The following is a 22,056-nucleotide window of genomic DNA, read 5'->3' as shown; positions in this document are numbered from 1 at the left end:
AATCCTTCCTTATTGTGTCAGCTCTTCCGGGCACAGTATCCTAACTGATTTCTGGAGGAGGGTCATAGTGGGAGGAGCCAGTGCACACCAGGTAGTCCTAAAGCTTTCTTTAGTTGTGCCCAGTCTCCTGCGGAGCCGCTATTCCCCATGGTCCTTACGGAGTCCCAGCATCCACTATGGACTACGAGAAATAGATTTACCGGTGAGTAAAATCTTATTTTGATTTGGATTTCTCTTCTGTTCATTCACTTTGCATTTTGTTCATTAATAAAAATAAACTATTATCATTTCTATTTTTGAAAGAACTCTTACTTTTCAGTATTTTTCCACACCTGCCTAAAAGTTTTGCACTGTAAAATATATACTAGCAGTGCCTGCCCATTGTTGCTGAGTGATTTTGAATTTTATGCAATGAAACATTTTTTAGTTCACTCATCTGTCTTACTGTGTTCAGTTTTAAAAATGTATTTTTATTTTCTTATTGTTTACAAATGTTTTCAGTCTGTAAATACCTTGTTGCAAACCACATTACTGTACGTGTCCGATTACTGTCACCATATATGAGTATGATTTGATTGGTACCAATACAATAAAGACCACGTATAACTGACCATGTGGTAAGACCTCGCTGCGCAATTCCACACCAACACCATTAGGACTGACCTTGCTGTTTGTTTATTATCATTACAAAACATCATACAGTACCAGGAAATTGTAAGCACTTAAATTCAAACTGCAAATTTGACGGAACCATTGGGATTCTAGGGATAAACGCGATTTTACCTGCGGCAGGCCCTGTCAGGATTACCTCAATGACCTTAGACAACAGACGTCTAATCTGCTAGTGTGTATCCATTGCAAAGCTGGGGTGGCTTCAGATTCCTTAATAATATAATCGGTATGGCAATTTTCTAATTCAATTCATGCGGTAGTAATCCAGATGGGTTAAGTGAGTTTAGGAAGTGAATAACTTTGTAAAAATGTTCACATATTTGCTATTATTGTGAAGAACCTGTTGTACATATTGTAGAATCTCCTTTTTAGAGTTGGTGTCGACTTATGACGTAAAGACAACTGATCATCATCGGAACTAAAGTAAATCTGCAGAAACTGGTGATTAGTTTCAGGTGGAGGAAGTAAACTGCCAATTAGGTGACCATGGATTTTAAAAGTTTGCATGTAACTTCCTTCATTATCACCCTCTCTTACTTCATTATCACTGAAAGACGTCTTTGCAAAACATCCGTTGTATTTTGTAATATTTTGCAGAAAATTATTAGAATATTGGTGGGTTCCTACTTCCTAGCAATAAACATTTTTGCCGTTTCTGGGATGTCTTCATATTCATTTAGGCATCCATTAGAGCAACAGATTCTTTAGGCCAGCTTTTCATATTGCAGTGTCCACAAATCTTATCCTTTTTCCATATGTTAGCAAGATATAGTTTAGGAGAGCCGCACAGGAAAATGTAATCAATAAGATGATTGTTGTCTCTGGGAAAATTGACACTTATAGGAGAAAAGGGGTGGTATTCATGTGACCGGCGGTCGGGAGACCGACAGTCACATGACCTCCTCCACCATCCCGACCGCTCACTGTCCCGATGGTTGGCATGCCGACCAACAGGGACTATTCCCACTCGTCGGTGTCCACGACACCCATAGAGTGGAAATATAACCCGTGGCGACTGCAGGCCACCACTGAGCCCGCAGCGTGGCGAGCGCAGCGAGCCCGCAAGGGGCTTGCTGCACTCGCCCCTCCCCACCGGAATCCCGGCGTCGGTATGCTGCCGGGATCCCGGCGTCGGTAAGCTGACTGGCGGTCTCCTGACCTCCGGTTAGCCGTACTACACCCAGAGAAAAGAGCCCATAATTTCCACCTGAATACCTATGCAAGAAATTTCAAAGGTAAGTTGTTGTGATGGTCAGTGGTGCTCCCCTGGATTTGATATCTAGGTTAAGAAAAACACAAAGAGAAAGAAAGATAACCCTGGTGGGGAGCACTCTATGCCCAGAGACAGAGGCTGTATTAGCTTGGAGAGATATTAAAGCATTAAAAATTAACTTTTATTAGGCATGCCTTAAGAAATGTATAGTCCAAAAGAAAGTTCCATGGTATAGTGGAAAACTATGTGATCACTGTGAAAATCTAGTAGAGAGATACCACTTTGTAACAAGCATACATGCAAGGATATATTTGGGTAAGTTTAGCAGATTGGTCCTTTTTTCATGTGGGACACTTAAGGCACCGAACCCTACAATACCTGGTATTCCCAGGTGGTCCCCCAACAAGTACTAACCAAGCCCAACACTGTATTGCTTTCAAGATCAGGCGAGATTGGGCATACACAGTGAGGTATGATTGTAGGGGAAGGAGTAAGCAAGAGGAACCAAATCCACAGTTGTAACCCTGTGTGAGAAGACAAATCATCCAAGACAATTGTATCATTGTTTTAAATTGAAAAAGGTGACCTTCATCGATTATATAATAACCCATATACAGTAGTATGGGTATATGAGTTTTAAATCATTGGTCACTGATTTTACTTTTAGTTAAAGATCTCTAAACATCAATAAGTGTTTTTTTATTGTAATTAGTATAATAATTAAAGAAAATGGCAAATATCTTCATTATTATGAGAGGTATGAGACACCAATATCTCAATGTGCATATTCAACAATAAAAAAATGCTTTTCATAGCTAAGATATATGGTGCTTTGACACAGTTTGTATTTTTATATAATGATTACCAGTTTTAGATAGATTAAGTAACAGATGGTGTTTTTAATGTAGACAGAGGTATATAATATATCTCTCAAATGAGATGGAAAGGGATGTGTACAAATGTGGCTGGGATTTGGGGGACACTTTCCTTCTGCTGTTCTCTCGACTTGCCGATTGGTATAGGATGAGAAATGAGAGCGGATAGGGCCCTTAACTTCACCAGAAAAAAAAGATAGATGAGTTATCATGCTTTTGGGGTTTATATCAATTATCCCCTGATGCTAATTAATATGAAGTGCGGGAGAAAGAAATTGATTGTAGCCCTTCATGCGATTTGCTCATGAAAAGAGATTAAGAGTGGCTACAGTCTATAGTATGTTTAAGTTACTGCTTATGCATGAAATGCCTGGAAAGGTATGTACCAATAAGAAAGTTAAACTGTGGCGTTTATGATATGGTGAGGATTATTTAGCAAGATTATTTAGTACTTCCATTCCATCCTTTTTGCACCATTTATTGCAATTAATGTCATGGACTTTGATAAACATCTTGCGCATAGACTTCTTGTTTATCACTTGCTGTTGGTACCTTTTTATTCCACGACTTGCCAGTATCTTGGTTATGTTATTATACACGGTGGCATCCCTTACTGTGACGGTATATTGACTGAATCTCATCTATACTGTATATAAAGAGTGAAAAAAACAGCCATTTAGAGTAGCATATTAATTCTTATGTGGTGATTAATAATAAAGTAGTAAGTAATAAGTAATGCACATATATAAAAAAAAGTTTGTGTGAAGATGAGATTTTTCTGCAGGTCTCTTCTCAGAGCATACCAATTATCTCATATTGTTTGACAATATCCAAAATAAAAATAATTATAATATATAATATGTGTTTGTAAATAGTTTTCCAAGATAACATCCAGTTAGGTGAATCCCACACCATATAATGCAGGTGCGTGCAGTAGTGCAAGTAGAAAAAATGTCTTATAAATACTGTGTGCGTGCGCCGAAGGGGCGCGTGCCAAAAAATGGGTGAGGCCAAATGTCACATGGGGTGTGATACACATATGGGGGGGCCAGATACACATATGACCCCATTAGTGCCAGATACGCCCCCACCAAGCCAGATATGCCCCTACGGTGCCAGATGCACAAATACCCCACGGTGCCAGATGCACAAATGCCCCCACAGTGCCAGATACACATATGCCAGATATGCCCCCACAGTGCCAGATACACATATGCCCCCACAGTGCCAGAAATGCTCCACAGTGCCAGATATGCCCTCCCAGTGCCAGGTACACAAATGCCCCCACAGTGCCAGACATGCCCCCACAGTGCTACATATGCCCAAACACTTCAGATATGCCCATACTTTGACAGAAACACATGCCCCCCAGAGTACCAGATATGCCCCCACAGTGCCAGATATACATGCCCCCAGAGTGCCAGATATTACCACCAGAGTGCCAGATATGCCCCCACAGTGCCAGATACACATACCCCAGAGTGCCAGATATTCCCACCAGAGTGCCAGATATGCTCCCAGTGCCAGATATGCCCCCACTTTGCCAGATACACCTGCCCCCAGAGTGCCAGATATGCCCCCAGAGTGCCAGATACACATGCCCCCAGAGTACCATATATTCCGACCAGAGTGCCAGATATGCCCCCACTTTGCCAGATACACATGCCCCCAGAGTGCCAGATATACCCCCACTTTGCCAGATAAACATGCCCCCACAGTGCTAGATATGCCCCCACAGTGCCAGATACACATATGCCATCAGAGTGCCACATATGCCTCTTCAGTGCCAGATATGCCCCCACTTTGCCAGATAAACATGCCCCCAGAGTTCCAGATATGCCCCCACAGTGCCAGATACATATGCCCCCACAGTGCCAGATACACATGCCCCCAGAGTGCCAGATATGCCCTACAGTGCCAGACACACATATGCCTCTTCAGTGCCAGATATGTCCCCACTTTGCCAGATAAACATGCCCCCAGAGTGCCAGATATGCCTCCACAGTGCCAGATACACATGCCCCCACAGTGCCAGATACACATGCCCCCAGAGTGCCAGATATGCCCTACAGTGCCAGATACACATATGCCCCCATAGTTCCAGATATGCCCCCACTTTGCCAGATACACATTCCCCCAGAGTGCTAGATATGCCCCAGCAGTGCAACTCACCCTTGTTGCTGCTGCCTGGGGCTGGCACTGTCGTCTTCTCCTGCTGCTGCTGCTGCTGCTGCTGCTGCTGCTGCTGCTGCTGCTGGGGAGAGGAGAGCACAGCATGCACCCATCCTGCCCCTTTCCTGCCCTCAGTCTGATATCCGCATCCTCCTGCGGCGGCTGTATCCTGTAAATTAATTAGATCTGGCGCCAATCATGGCTCGCGGTCCAGCAGCGGCAGCTCCTGATTGGCTGCCAGTCCGCGAGCTCTGATTGGCTTATGAACTGGCGTTTCAGTGCAAGGTGCGGCGACCGGGCTCAGGCAGGAGAGGTGCAGGAAAGGCGGTACGGTGTACCCACTGTCAGATTCTTAAGGGTACGCCGTAACCGACCATACCTGCATACTTGCACCACTGGGTGCATGGAAAGACTACACAGCACTCTTGTGTATCAGAAAACTTTTTCTGTGTACAAGCCTCAGCATGATAGCACCTCTTATTATGTTTGGAATTAGGGTGTGCAGTCCAAGTCTCCCCCGTCCCCATAGATCTGTTAGACGGCCTCCTGACAGCTATCTGCATAAGCAGGGCGGATTAACAATGGGGCTGATGGAGCTGCAGCTCCAAGCCCACTCTCAAAAATAGACCCACAGCATCCACAGACGTCCATGCTGCTATAGATAGGAAAAACAAATTTCCTTCTACTGCATGCAGTCTGCAGCAGCGTACTCGTCCCCTCCAGCATCAACACCTTCCTTCTAGTTCTGATGTGGATTTGGCAGTAGGGGGGGCACCAAGGCATGTATAGTGCACTGATTTAAAATTCTGGGATTAAGCTCCATCCCCTGCACTTAAGCCCCACCTCTTAGTGTTGTATGTGTTTAAGCTCCGCCTCACGGTGATGTCATCTGTCTGTCACCGGGAGGACACACTGCACCCCAAACAGCCCACTGCTCCCCAACCAGCTCACTGCACCCCAAATAGCCCACTGCTCCTCAAACAGCCCACTGCACCCCAACCAGCCCACTGCTCCCCAACCAGCCCACTGCACCCCAACCAGCCCACTGCTCCCCAACCAGCCCACTGCACCCCAACCAGCCCACTGCTCCCCAACCAGCCCACTGCACCCCAACCAGCCCACTGCACCCCAACCAGCCCACTGCTCCCCAACCAGCCCACAGCACCACAACCAGCCCACTGCACCCATCTCAGGGCAGAGTACCAGGTGATCCCTGGGCTGCGCTATCACCGAGTGCCACAGGCCGCTTACTCCATTTCAAAAGGGCCCTGGTGGTCCAATGTGCGTTGCTGCAGCCGCGGCTGCACTCCGACTTCGACTGTCAGCAGCAGCCGCGGCCATGTGGGCTCCCTTACTGTGTGACCTACAGGGCTACGGAAGCAAGGGATCCGGTCTGAAGATCGACACTGTCTAGCTCGACACTGTTTAGGTTAACCACTATAGGTCGACAGTCACTAGGTCAACAGGGCCTGAAGGTCGACGGGGTTTCTAGGTCGATATGTGCTAGGTCGACAGGTCAAAATATCGACATGAGTTTTTCACATTTTTTTCTTTTTTTGAACTTTTTCATACTTAATGATCCATGTGGACTATGATTGGAACGGTAATCTGTGCCGAGCGCAGTGGTAGCGGAGCAATGCACCTTGCCAGAAGCATGGCTCGCGAAGCGAGCCATGCGAAGGGACACGGTGCACTAATTGGGCTTCCCGGTCACTGTACTGAGAAAATGACACAGAAAAAAACATGAAAAACTCATGTTAACCTTTAAACCACACAGCAAGTGACGGGGTGGGGGGGCGTACTGACTGTGCTCAGTACTGACTGTACTGACTGTGCTCAGTATATTAGTGACACAGCCACCCTCCTGCTAGCAGCCTTGTCACCAAGGACCCACCCTCAGATTACATAGATGACCGTGCCCCCATTGCTCATTAATATGCCCCCAGCAGGGTTAGGGGTAGTGTGTGCGGGGAGCGGGTGCAGGGTTAGCAGTAGTGTGTGCAGGGACAGGGCCATCTTAACAGCAGTGTGGGCCCCTGGGCACAGCAACACACTGGGGCCCTTACTCATCCTCCAGCGGTAGGGGTGGAGGGTGCTATCAGCGGCAGCTTTGATGTCCCGCGGGTGGTAGGGTGTGTTCTATCTTGCGCTCAGCATGTAGGACCTGGAGCAGTCATTTCTGCTAATTACTCCTTTACTGTACAGATGGGGCGGGAGGGAGAACACTAAACTGTAGAAGGAGGCATTGGGCTGAATAAAGGGGCCCCGGTACATGACTTCCAGGGTGATATGGGGTGTTTAATACATAAGGGAGGGGTAGATAGTGGAGTGGGCATAATTTTCATCATTTTCTGGTGAGAGAGCAGCTTACTTGACTGCAGATATCTCAAGTTCCTTAGCTTTGAATGGGATAAAAAAAACTAGAGTCCCACCTGTTAGGAGGTACTGGGACTTGGGTATCACAGTTCAGGAACCAGAGCAATCCACCAACAAATATATAAAACTGCATATTAGGCATGTGGAGCTGGAGCAGGGACCGGCTGCTGGAAGGCTGATATCTCTGGTTCTGGGCATAGTAGAGACAAGCTGCCAGTGTCCACCGAAAGTGGAGAGTCACAGATTTTGAAATGTACCCTCAGAAAAACTCTAAGTCATACAGAGCCCGAGATATTTGGCTGGGAAGAGCAATTAACAGGCTCGGAGGGGACCACTGCTTTGAAGTCCGATATCTCTGGTTCCCCAGGGCCGATTTTCAAAAATCTGGAACCCCTGGAAAGAGGGGACTCTCAGCTATCAGCCTAGGGCCCTTACACTCCTGGGGCCCTTGGGCAAGAGCCCATTGAGCCCATACGAAAAGACGGCCCTGTGCAGGGAGTGGGTGCAGGGTTAGGGATAGTGTAGTGCATGCGGGGAGCGGGTGTAGGGTTAGCAGTAGTGTGTGCGGGGAGCGGGTGCAGGGCTAGCAGTAGTGTTTGCGGGAAGTGGGTGCAGGGTTAGCAGTAGTGTAGTGTGTGCGGGCAGCGGGTGCAGGGTTAGCAGTAGTGTAGTGTGTGCAGGGAGCGGGTGCAGGGTTAGCAGTGGTGTGTGTGCGGGGAGCAGGTACTGGGTTAGCAGTAGTGTAGTGTGTGCAAGAAATGGGTGTAGGGTTTCGGTTTTTTAAATGTTCTGGGAGAAAAAGTCCCATGTGGCTTTGACTGTCGCCACTAACAGGTCTACGGATGGTGTAATGGCTAGCATTACTGCCTTACAGCACTAAGGTCATGGGTTTGATTCCCACCATGGGCATAACTGTGTGGAGTTTGTATATTCTCCCCGTACCTACGTGGGTTTCCTCCGGGTACTCCGGTTTCCTCCAACAATCCAAATATGTACTGGTAGGTTAATTGGCTCGCAACACAAAAACTAAACCATAGTTAGGTAGGTGGGTAGCTATGCCCTCCATGTTGCTATCCACACCACACTGCACAGACCACACCCCCATATCAGTAGTCCCACCCCCTGCAATGGCGCACAGTAGGCCTTTCAACAATGACAGCTCCAGGCCCATTAGGGCCTTAATCTGGCACTGTGCATTAGACACAGATTCTATATAGTCTGCAATAGGTGGCAACTCAGCAATAGGGCTACTGTCACTGGATCTCACAGAAACCTGCACACTGTCATTGCAAATGCCTTTATATAGCAATTCAGCAGTCCCTGCACAGTCTAGCATCTTCACAACAGTTCCAAGACCCTGACTTTTCAGAGACCTGCTACCCTGTCAGCACAGGTACCTACTTACAGCAATTTCTCCACAGTGAATCATTTTAGCACTTTGTGCTGAGCATTGAATGTTGGCCTAATTCAGCATGGATCATTAATCTGAGAAGTTGCAGTTGTCTGCGAGAAGAAAGGCGCTGCCCTGACAGAAAGTGAAAAACGCCCCGTGCAAATTTGCGACTGCATCGCAGATCGGTATACACTTGCAGATGCATATGCAAATCCTGGAACATCGAAGATTCTTTGCTGTCTGAACAAATGTGAGTAGGTCTGAGGCTGCAACTAATCTGTGACTGAGATGGGCTGAGAGTGGTCTGTGCTGCCATCAGAAACCCTCCCCAAAAACGCCTGCGTTTTTTGTGACATACCCAGAAAACAGTAGGTTTCTGCCCAGAAACGCCGGCTTCCTGTCAGTCAAACAGTGCCCGCATTGCGTTTATGATCTGTATGCATTTGCTGTCACTATTACCCCATGCGCATGCACAATGCAGATGCTACGCATGCGCAGTCATTTGATAATCCTTACATTTTCAAATTGTTTAATTAGCGATCAATGCTGAATTTGACCCTTTGTCTTTGATGTTTGCCCAGGAATGGCTCTCCATTTGATGCACTAGGGATCCCAAGTTCTTCATCTACCATCTCTGCTGTGGGCCCTGTCAGCATGATATCATCAATGTAGTGGTAGGCAGTACACTGTAGCTTTTTGGAGGTGATCATCTCCAGGTCCCTAAAGACTAGTCCATGGGAATGTTATGGAACTCCTGTCAATTGTGTAAGAGCCCTAGAGCCAGCTAGAGGGTCTTTCACCTGTAACAGCTGCAGGTTGTTCCCTTAGAGCTTGATGTACCCACTGATACTTAAGATACTGTCAAGACTTACAGCCTCAATTGGCTTACCCAATTGACTAGAGAACACTAGGTATTGGCTGGAGTAATAAGCGACCAAGCACAGAGTTCTAGAGATGAGTGAGTAAACTGGCAGATTCTGGACTAGCTATTAGCTTAGAGAGTTACACCTTAAGTAATATATAGGAACTGGAATGGTACTGGTATGTAACTGGAGTCGGACTGGAACTGGATGGGGACTGGACTGGAACCAGATGGTGACTGGACTGGAACCGACAGGTGTACAGATTGGAACTGACAGGTGACTGGACTGGAAGCAGAATGGAACCGGAAAAGCACTCTAGGGCTGGGCTAGAACTGGTATGGCACTCTGAGACCAGACTGGAACCGGTATGACACTCTGGGACCAGACTGGAAATGGTGTGGCACTCTGGGGACAGGCTGGAAAGGTATGGCGCTATAGGATCGGGCTGGGACTGGTATAATATTCTGGGACTGGGCTGGAACCAGTTTATCACTCTGGGACCGGGCTGGAACTGATATAGCACTCTGGGACTGGGATGGAACCAATATGGCACTCTGGGATTAGACTGGAACCCTTATAGCACTCTGGGACAGTGCTGGAACCGGTGTAGCACTATGGGACCATGCTGGAACTGGTATAGCTTTCTGACACAAGGCTGGAACTGCTATAGCACTCTGAGACTGGACTGGAACCGATATAGCACTCTTGGACTGGGCTGGAATGGTATAGCACTTTGAGACCGGGTTTGAACCGATATAGCTGCAAAGTACCTGGGAGCTCAGTACAGAGTTGTTACTTCAGGAGAAGAAACAGTTGTACTGGTCATTTGCTGTAAGCAGGAAGTAGAATTTATGGGGCTGAACGTGAGGCGATTAGATGCTCTAGTCAGCTGGTGTTAGAACAGTGTCTGGGTTGGCTGTGTTGAGTCAGCTGACTGAAACCAAGATGGCTGTGACCATGTCTGTGTTTGGAGGGAACTCTCACCTTCAGTCTCTAAATCAGGATACTGAATGAAAGTAGAGCTCCAGCTATTGAACACAGGATCTAGTTGATTACTCACACAGAGGAATTCTTACTCAGGTTGCTAATCAGGAGCAAGTAACACATACTGCAGCTTGTATCCTGAAGGCAAAGACCTCAGCAAAGCAGGATATACTTGGAACCGGTGTGATGGCCTAAACTCAGCATTCAGGATAGACTGAACTGCAGGAGTGATGGCAGAGGTAAGTCACAAGACATGAGGAATTTAGATAGGATTGTGACACCCCATGCTTGGCTGGATCTAATTCCCACCCTATACTATGTAACCCATCCACCACCTCCTGGTATGGTGCATGGGAGAATAAGTAGAGCATGTGTGTCTCTTGCATAGCTATATATTTCTTAAATAATTGGCAGTTGAAAAAACATCTAGCTGTTCTTTTGGTATAACTGCATCGAGCAACTCAAAAAACATTTGTTTTCAGGACACTATATCTCATTGGATCTTCGACTGTAGGACCCTTCTTTTTTTTTTGCTGCATTTGTGTGCACCGGGTGCTACCTCTGGCGTTCCTCATTATCTGCTCTTAAAGCTGTCAGGTATCACCAATGATTCACATGCCTGCATACATTTTTTTGGTGTCAACTGACAACATGGTGAACAACATGGGCAAGGAAAGATGTAACAATAAGCTTGTCATACATGTTGTCATGGGGACTATGGGGTCTATTTACTAAGCCTTGGATGGAGATAAAGTAGACAGAGACAAAGTCCCACCCAACCAGCTCCTAACATTCATTTTTCAAACACAGCCTGCGACACGGCAGTTAGGAGCTGATTGGCTGGTACTTTATCTTCGTCCACTTTATCTCCATTCAAGGTTTAGTAAATAGACCCCTATGTCTGGATCTAACCAATTAGGATCTGCATGTTCTGTGGCTGTAGTGTCTAGATGTATGACAACTGTCTTATCAATATCTCCTTTACCCAATGGTTTGCCATGGTGTTTTGGGGCTAAATCACTATTTCGTGAACCCTCCTGATTGAGTTCCATACTAAGCACAAACAACATAATTCATTTTCAGTAGTATGAGACCTTTGCATACAGTATACAGTCATAAACTGGTCAGGAATGTATCTGGTGAGGAAGTAATGGCCCTCATCCATTCCTCACCCTCCCCCCTCCACCTCCCCACTTCAACCTATCCCCTCCTGCCTCCTCCACTACCTCTCTCTCTCTGCCTACTCCCATCTTGCCCACCTCCTCAATCTCTCCCTCTCAGCAGGCACTGTCCCCTCTGCCTTCAAGCATGCACTTGTCTCCTCTATTCTTAAAAAACCTACCCTTTATCCACACACTCTCACCAACTATCAACCAATCTCTCTCCTTCCTTTTGCCTTCAAACTCCTTGAGCATATTGTCTTTAACCGCCTGACTGCCTTTCTTTCCTTCCACTCACTACTTAACCCATTCCAGTCTGGCTTCCCTCCTCTACACTCCACTGGAACTGCCCTCACAAAAGTCTGCAATGACCTCCTATCTGCTAAATCCAAGGGTCACTACTCTTTGCTTATTCTCCTCGACCTCTCTGCTACTTTTGACACTGTGGACTACTCTCTTCTTCTGCAAATCCTTCACTCCCTTGGTCTGCTTAATACTGCCCTCTCCTGGCTGTCCTCCTACCTCTCTGACCGTTCCTTCTCTGTCTCCTCTCATGGCTCCACCTCACCCCCACTTCCACTAGCTGTAGTTGTCCCTCAAGGCTCTATTCCTGTTCCTTTCCTTTTCTCTCTCTATACGTCCTCTTTAGGAGAACTCATTTGACTTACAATATCATCTCTATGCTGATGATACTAAAATCTGCCTTTCCTCCCCTGACATCTCTCCTGCTCTCTTCACTTGTGTATCCAACTGTCTCTCTGATATCTCTTCTTGGATGTCTCAGCGCTTTCTTAAACTTAACATGTCTAAGACTGAGCTGACCATCTACCCACCCTCCCGCACAACCTCACCTCCCACAATTTCATTATCTATAGATGGCACTACCATCTCCTCTAGCCCCCAAGAGCGCTGTCTTGGAATAATCCTTGACTCCCCCCTCTCCTTCAAACCACACAGTCAGCACCTCTCACAAACCTATCATTTTCATATCAAAAATATTTCCAGGATCAGACCCTTTCTCATCCAGGATGCCGTTATCCACTCACTGGTCATCTCCAGACTGGACTACTGTAATCTCCTCCTGACGGACATCTCTAACGCATACATCTCTCCACTCCAATCTATCCTCAATGCTGCAGCTCGCATCATCTTCCTCACAAAACACACTACATCCACCTCCCCTCTCTTACTAGCCGTTCACTGGCTCCCCTTCCCCTTCAGAATCCATTTCAAGCTTCTGACACTCACTGACAAAGCCCTCACTCACTCCTCTCCAAGTTACATCTCTGACCTTATCTCCCTTTACACTCTCGGCCGCCCTCTTCGCTCTGCTAATGCACGCCACCTCTCCTGTCTTCTAATTAACTCCTCCCACTCCTACCTCCTAGATTTTGCATGTGCTGGTCCCGATTTCTGGAATTTTCTACCTCTCCCCCTCGGACTCTCCACCTCGTTACAAAACTTCAAACGGGCTATCAAGACATACTTCTTTACCAAATCCAGCCATCTCTCATCCTAAGCCTTCTGTGGCCCATGCTCACTTTCTACCCCATCTATGTCACCCCTGTTTGTGTTCCGCTCCCCTTTAGAATGTAAGCTCTCATGAGCAGGGTCCACTTCCCTCATCTAATTTTTAATACTCCCTTTGATGGCACCAAATCCTTCAGTTTCTGCCACCCTGATACAGTGCTGTTTACTGATGCAACTATGTTTATATACCCTCTACTTGAACTATATTGTATTGAACTATAAGTCATTGTCTTCATGTTTAGCTTATTTGTTTACTATGTAATTGGGCGCCTTGCGGATCCCATATAAAGAAATGATGATGATAATAATAATAATAATAATTATTATAATTATAATAATAATAATAATAAAAATAATAAAAATAATCAATCAAAGATCTGTGTACAAAAGCCCATTTGGGTGGATTATTTCTCATCCAGAATCATGCTATCTGTCCTCTCCTCCCAGAGTCTTAGTACACACTCCAACAATGACTCCCTCTGTTTCTGCCTAAATTTACTCCCCAGAATTTGCAATTCAGCTGCTGTATACTGTACGATCGTAACTCTTCAGTCCATTTTTGTTCAGCTTATATTGGTTCCTACAGGTGTCCCCTGTATAGTGACAATTATATCTTTTGTCCTGTGTGTTGTCACAATGGGCAGTAACTAGAGATGAGCGGGTTCGGTTTCTCTGAAACCGAACCCGCACGAACTTCATGTTTTTTTTACGGGTCCGAGCAGACTCGGATCCTCCCGCCTTGCTCGGTTAACCCGAGCGCGCCCGAACGTCATCATGACGCTGTCGGATTCTCGCGAGACTCGGATTCTATATAAGGAGCCGCGCGTCGCCGCCATTTTCACACGTGCATTGAGATTGATAGGGAGAGGACGTGGCTGGCGTCCTCTCCATTAGAAATTAGATTAGAAGAGAGAGAGAGATTGTGCAGAGTCAGACAGAGTTTACCACAGTGACCAGTGCAGTTGTTGTTAGTTAACTTTTATTTATTTTAATATAATATATCCGTTCTCTGCTATATCCGTTCTCTGCCTGAAAAAAAACGATACACAGCAGCAGCCAGTCACACAGTGTGACTCAGTCTGTGTGCACTCAGCTCAGCCCAGTGTGCTGCACATCAATGTATAAAAGGCAAAGCTTATAATAATTGTGGGGGAGACTGGGGAGCACTGCAGGTTGTTATAGCAGGAGCCCCCAGGAGTACATAATATTATATTAATTTAAAATTAAACAGTGCACACTTTTGCTGCAGGAGTGCCACTGCCAGTGTGACTAGTGGTGACCAGTGCCTGACCACCAGTATAGTAGTATATTGTTGTATGTATTGTATACTATCTCTTTATCAACCAGTCTATATTAGCAGCAGACACAGTACAGTGCGGTAGTTCACGGCTGTGGCTACCTCTGTGTCGGCAGTCGGAACTCGGCAGGCAGTCCGTCCATCCATAATTGTATTACAATATATACCACCTAACCGTGGTATTTTTTTTTCTTTCTTTATACCGTCGTCATAGTGTCATACTAGTTGTTACGAGTATACTACTATCTCTTTATCAACCAGTGTACAGTGCGGTAGTTCACGGCTGTGGCTACCTCTGTGTCGGCAGTCGGCAGGCAGTCCGTCCATCCATAATTGTATTATTATTATAATATATACCACCTAACCGTGGTTTTTTTTTCATTCTTTATACCGTCATAGTGTCATACTAGTTGTTACGAGTATACTACTATCTCTTTATCAACCAGTGTACAGTGCGGTAGTTCACGGCTGTGGCTACCTCTGTGTCGGCAGTCGGCAGGCAGTCCGTCCATCCATAATTGTATTATTATTATAATATATACCACCTAACCGTGGTTTTTTTTTCATTCTTTATACCGTCGTCATAGTGTCATACTAGTTGTTACGAGTATACTACTATCTCTTTATCAACCAGTGTACAGTGCGGTAGTTCACGGCTGTGGCTACCTCTGTGTCGGCAGTCGGCAGGCAGTCCGTCCATCCATAATTGTATTATTATTATAATATATACCACCTAACCGTGGTTTTTTTTTCATTCTTTATACCGTCGTCATAGTGTCATACTAGTTGTTACGAGTATACTACTATCTCTTTATCAACCAGTGTACAGTGCGGTAGTTCACGGCTGTGGCTACCTCTGTGTCGGCAGTCGGCAGGCAGTCCGTCCATCCATAATTGTATTATTATTATAATATATACCACCTAACTGTGGTATTTTTTTTTCTTTCTTTATACCGTCGTCATAGTGTCATACTAGTTGTTACGAGTATACTACTATCTCTTTATCAACCAGTGTACAGTGCGGTAGTTCATGGCTGTGGCTACCTCTGTGTCGGCAGTCGGCAGGCAGTCCGTCCATCCATAATTGTATTATTATTATAATATATACCACCTAACTGTGGTATTTTTTTTTCTTTCTTTATACCGTCGTCATAGTGTCATACTAGTTGTTACGAGTATACTACTATCTCTTTATCAACCAGTGTACAGTGCGGTAGTTCACGGCTGTGGCTACCTCTGTGTCGGCAGTCGGCAGGCAGTCCGTCCATCCATAATTGTATTATTATTATAATATATACCACCTAACCGTGGTTTTTTTATACCACCTAACCGTGGCAGTCCGTCCATAATTGTATACTAGTATCCAATCCATCCATCTCCATTGTTTACCTGAGGTGCCTTTTAGTTCTGCCTATAAAATATGGAGAACAAAAAAGTTGAGGTTCCAAAATTAGGGAAAGATCAAGAACCACTTCCACCTCGTGCTGAAGCTGCTGCCACTAGTCATGGCCGAGACGATGAAATGCCAGCAACGTCGTCTGCCAAGGCCGATGCCCAATGTCATAGTACAGAGCATGTCAAATCCAAAACACCAAATATCAGAAAAAAAAGGACTCCAAAACCTAAAATAAAATTGTCGGAGGAGAAGCGTAAACTTGCCAATATGCCATTTACCACACGGAGTGGCAAGGAACGGCTGAGGCCCTGGCCTATGTTCATGGCTAGTGGTTCAGCTTCACATGAGGATGGAAGCACTCAGCCTCTCGCTAGAAAACTGAAAAGACTCAAGCTGGCAAAAGCACCGCAAAGAACTGTGCGTTCTTTGAAATCCCAAATCCACAAGGAGAGTCCAATTGTGTCGTTTGCGATGCCTGACCTTCCCAACACTGGACGTGAAGAGCATGCGCCTTCCACTATTTGCATGCCCCCTGCAAGTGCTGGAAGGAGCACCCGCAGTCCAGTTCCTGATAGTCAGATTGAAGATGTCAGTGTTGAAGTACACCAGGATGAGGAGGATATGGGTGTTGCTGGCGCTGGGGAGGAAATTGACCAGGAGGATTCTGATGGTGAGGTGGTTTGTTTAAGTCAGGCACCCGGGGAGACACCTGTTGTCCGTGGGAGGAATATGGCCGTTGACATGCCAGGTGAAAATACCAAAAAAATCAGCTCTTCGGTGTGGAGGTATTTCACCAGAAATGCGGACAACAGGTGTCAAGCCGTGTGTTCCCTTTGTCAAGCTGTAATAAGTAGGGGTAAGGACGTTAACCACCTCGGAACATCCTCCCTTATACGTCACCTGCAGCGCATTCATAATAAGTCAGTGACAAGTTCAAAAACTTTGGGTGACAGCGGAAGCAGTCCACTGACCAGTAAATCCCTTCCTCTTGTAACCAAGCTCACGCAAACCACCCCACCAACTCCCTCAGTGTCAATTTCCTCCTTCCCCAGGAATGCCAATAGTCCTGCAGGCCATGTCACTGGCAAGTCTGACGAGTCCTCTCCTGCCTGGGATTCCTCCGATGCATCCTTGCGTGTAACGCCTACTGCTGCTGGCGCTGCTGTTGTTGCCGCTGGGAGTCGATGGTCATCCCAGAGGGGAAGTCGTAAGCCCACTTGTACTACTTCCAGTAAGCAATTGACTGTTCAACAGTCCTTTGCGAGGAAGATGAAATATCACAGCAGTCATCCTACTGCAAAGCGGATAACTGAGTCCTTGACAACTATGTTGGTGTTAGACGTGCGTCCGGTATCCGCCGTTAGTTCACAGGGAACTAGACAATTTATTGAGGCAGTGTGCCCCCGTTACCAAATACCATCTAGGTTCCACTTCTCTAGGCAGGCGATACCGAGAATGTACACGGACGTCAGAAAAAGACTCACCAGTGTCCTAAAAAATGCAGTTGTACCCAATGTCCACTTAACCACGGACATGTGGACAAGTGGAGCAGGGCAGGGTCAGGACTATATGACTGTGACAGCCCACTGGGTAGATGTATGGACTCCCGCCGCAAGAACAGCAGCGGCGGCACCAGTAGCAGCATCTCGCAAACGCCAACTCTTTCCTAGGCAGGCTACGCTTTGTATCACCGCTTTCCAGAATACGCACACAGCTGAAAACCTCTTACGGCAACTGAGGAAGATCATCGCGGAATGGCTTACCCCAATTGGACTCTCCTGTGGATTTGTGGCATCGGACAACGCCAGCAATATTGTGTGTGCATTAAATATGGGCAAATTCCAGCACGTCCCATGTTTTGCACATACCTTGAATTTGGTGGTGCAGAATTTTTTAAAAAACGACAGGGGCGTGCAAGAGATGCTGTCGGTGGCCAGAAAAATTGCGGGACACTTTCGGCGTACAGGCACCACGTACAGAAGACTGGAGCACCACCAAAAACTACTGAACCTGCCCTGCCATCATCTGAAGCAAGAAGTGGTAACGAGGTGGAATTCAACCCTCTATATGCTTCAGAGGTTGGAGGAGCAGCAAAAGGCCATTCAAGCCTATACAATTGAGCACGATATAGGAGATGGAATGCACCTGTCTCAAGTGCAGTGGAGAATGATTTCAACGTTGTGCAAGGTTCTGATGCCCTTTGAACTTGCCACACGTGAAGTCAGTTCAGACACTGCCAGCCTGAGTCAGGTCATTCCCCTCATCAGGCTTTTGCAGAAGAAGCTGGAGGCATTGAAGAAGGAGCTAACACGGAGCGATTCCGCTAGGCATGTGGGACTTGTGGATGCAGCCCTTAATTCGCTTAACAAGGATTCACGGGTGGTCAATCTGTTGAAATCAGAGCACTACATTTTGGCCACCGTGCTCGATCCTAGATTTAAAGCCTACCTTGGATCTCTCTTTCCGGCAGACACAGGTCTGCTGGGGTTGAAAGACCTGCTGGTGACAAAATTGTCAAGTCAAGCGGAACGCGACCTGTCAACATCTCCTCCTTCACATTCTCCCGCAACTGGGGGTGCGAGGAAAAGGCTCAGAATTCCGAGCCCACCCGCTGGCGGTGATGCAGGGCAGTCTGGAGCGACTGCTGATGCTGACATCTGGTCCGGACTGAAGGACCTGACAACGATTACGGACATGTCGTCTACTGTCACTGCATATGATTCTCTCAACATTGATAGAATGGTGGAGGATTATATGAGTGACCGCATCCAAGTAGGCACGTCACACAGTCCGTACTTATACTGGCAGGAAAAAGAGGCAATTTGGAGGCCCTTGCACAAACTGGCTTTATTCTACCTAAGTTGCCCTCCCACAAGTGTGTACTCCGAAAGAGTGTTTAGTGCCGCCGCTCACCTTGTCAGCAATCGGCGTACGAGGTTACATCCAGAAAATGTGGAGAAGATGATGTTCATTAAAATGAATTATAATCAATTCCTCCGCGGAGACATTGACCAGCAGCAATTGCCTCCACAAAGTACACAGGGAGCTGAGATGGTGGATTCCAGTGGGGACGAATTGATAATCTGTGAGGAGGGGGATGTACACGGTGATATATCGGAGGGTGAAGATGAGGTGGACATCTTGCCTCTGTAGAGCCAGTTTGTGCAAGGAGAGATTAATTGCTTCTTTTTTGGGGGGGGTCCAAACCAACCCGTCATATCAGTCACAGTCGTGTGGCAGACCCTGTCACTGAAATGATGGGTTGGTTAAAGTGTGCATGTCCTGTTTTGTTTATACAACATAAGGGTGGGTGGGAGGGCCCAAGGATAATTCCATCTTGCACCTCTTTTTTCTTTTCTTTTTCTTTGCATCATGTGCTGATTGGGGAGGGTTTTTTGGAAGGGACATCCTGCGTGACACTGCAGTGCCACTCCTAGATGGGCCCGGTGTTTGTGTCGGCCACTAGGGTCGCTTATCTTTCTCACACAGTCAGCTACCTCATTGCGCCTCTTTTTTTCTTTGCGTCATGTGCTGTTTGGGGAGGGTTTTTTGGAAGGGACATCCTGCGTGACACTGCAGTGCCACTCCTAGATGTGCCCGGTGTTTGTGTCGGCCACTAGGGTCGCTAATCTTACTCACACAGTCAGCTACCTCATTGCGCCTCTTTTTTTCTTTGCGTCATGTGCTGTTTGGGGAGGGTTTTTTGGAAGGGCCATCCTGCGTGACACTGCAGTGCCACTCCTAGATGGGCCCGGTGTTTGTGTCGGCCACTAGGGTCGCTAATCTTACTCACACAGCTACCTCATTGCGCCTCTTTTTTTCTTTGCGTCATGTGCTGTTTGGGGAGGGTTTTTTGGAAGGGACATCCTGCGTGACACTGCAGTGCCACTCCTAGATGGGCCCGGTGTTTGTGTCGGCCACTAGGGTCGCTTATCTTTCTCACACAGCTACCTCATTGCGCCTCTTTTTTTCTTTGCGTCATGTGCTGTTTGGGGAGGGTTTTTTGGAAGGGACATCCTGCGTGACACTGCAGTGCCACTCCTAGATGGGCCCGGTGTTTGTGTCGGCCACTAGGGTCGCTTATCTTTCTCACACAGTCAGCTACCTCATTGCGCCTCTTTTTTTCTTTGCGTCATGTGCTGTTTGGGGAGGGTTTTTTGGAAGGGACATCCTGCGTGACACTGCAGTGCCACTCCTAGATGGGCCCGGTGTTTGTGTCGGCCACTAGGGTCGCTTATCTTACTCACACAGCGACCTCGGTGCAAATTTTAGGACTAAAAATAATATTGTGAGGTGTGATGTGTTCAGAATAGGCTGAAAATGAGTGTAAATTATGTTTTTTGAGGTTAATAATACTTTGGGATCAAAATTACCCCCAAATTCTATGATTTAAGCTGTTTTTTAGTGTTTTTTGAAAAAAACACCCGAATCCAAAACACACCCGAATCCGACAAAAAAAATTCGGTGAGGTTTTGCCAAAACGCGTTCGAACCCAAAACACGGCCGCGGAACCGAACCCAAAACCAAAACACAAAACCCGAAAAATTTCAGGCGCTCATCTCTAGCAGTAACTCCCCTCTTACTGTACATCCTCTGCATATCATCATCTCATCCAAGGAGTCGGCATCAAAACTTTGCAGGTTTTCCCAATCCAGCTACACCATTTAGACTAAGGACATGACTAAGGACATCCCTGAGGCCTTGCCATTGCCACTTCTTATTTAAAGTGTTTACAACATATGTCTCAGACTGCTGCCACAGCATCTGGGCATCACCCTCCTGCACTCTGACACAGAATGTGAGAACAGCATATTACTCTCTCTCTGTGAGGTGTGCCATTTGTACATCCACCCACTCATTCAGTGCCTGGCAACAATGCTCGGTACTGTTGTTATAGGCTGTGATTCTTGTTTACTATTTACAGACAAATATATTTATAACAGTCCTCCATCACAATGCAGTAGCGTCCAGATCTGCTACACCAGGAGGGTTTTTTGGCCATTCATCTTGGCCCTTGAAGCATTTACGTATTACACTCATTATGTATGTATTTAAAAGTTTGTACCCTGCTAACTATGCCAGACAATGTTCCCAGTGGAACCAGATTGGATAAACACAAGGAGATCAATCACAATCAAATATAGCAATTTATTGAGAGTACAAATAATGATTCATTTCTTAACTTCAAACGTGTAAAATGTTCAAGCCAAATGCTCCTAGAGCCCTGTCACTAATATCTGTACTGGAAATTTACAACACTCAGTTTAAGCTTTTAAAAAACTTTTACAAATATTTGCACATTGTCTTAGCATACAAATCAATCCGCAACTACATACTGGTCATAATTCAGATAGTGATATTGCACAGCCACAGTAAAGTGGCTATGTAATACCGTACAGCTAATTTGCTAATGCAGCAGGAGGCGCTTGGTGTAAATAGATGCTTCCCGCCTTGTTCCATGATCCACTGTTGCATCACAAGGTGCACCATCGGACCACTCTGCGGGACCATTAGTCATCTAAGTAACCTTCAGGTTACTCAGATTCCTGTCTTGGACCAGCAGTCAAGGTCAGTAAATCTGCATCACAAGACGCGGACACTGACTTGAGCACTCCCACAAAACAGAGGTGACACCACTTTATTTTGAGGAATGAACCTGGTCGCTGCTCCTTCCCTGTCCCCAAACACCCTCAGCCTGTCAATCATTGGGTTAGCCCACAAGTCTGAATCAGGCCCACTGTACAGTTTATCTATGCTTCATAAATAGTGACTTATAATGATATTTGTCGCAAGCTGTGCTGTGGTTTGGTTACTTAAATGACCCCCATTGAAAATATTCCTAACTATAACTCATTCATTTGTTGATTTACTTTTAAGAAGATATTTTTGAATAGTTGTCATTCAAATAGGTGCAATTATAATTTATCATATGACTTTAGTTCAGTGGTTCTCAAACTGTTTGCCTAGGCACACTGGCGTACCACGATGCTCTGGCCAATTATAAAATGTGTGGCTAATCAGAAGCACAACTGTACAACACCTCATAACTGAACCAAATGATAACAGGTAGGCACAATTTTCTAAATTTAATATTTATTTTCCATATTTATCAATAAAAAACTTTG

General features: G+C 46.2%; 1 pseudogene; it reads right to left on the bottom strand.

Annotated features, from left to right (window-relative positions):
* Window positions 1-2,251: 2,251 nt before the first annotated feature.
* LOC135051851 (5S ribosomal RNA) lies at window positions 2,252-2,369 on the bottom strand (annotated as a pseudogene).
* Between the last annotated feature and the right edge of the window lie 19,687 nt (window positions 2,370-22,056).

The sequence above is a fragment of the Pseudophryne corroboree genome, chromosome 2 (assembly GCF_028390025.1).
Source record: "Pseudophryne corroboree isolate aPseCor3 chromosome 2, aPseCor3.hap2, whole genome shotgun sequence".
In the NCBI taxonomy this organism is placed as follows: domain Eukaryota; kingdom Metazoa; phylum Chordata; class Amphibia; order Anura; family Myobatrachidae; genus Pseudophryne; species Pseudophryne corroboree.
This window is presented reverse-complemented; position numbering and strand designations above follow the sequence as displayed.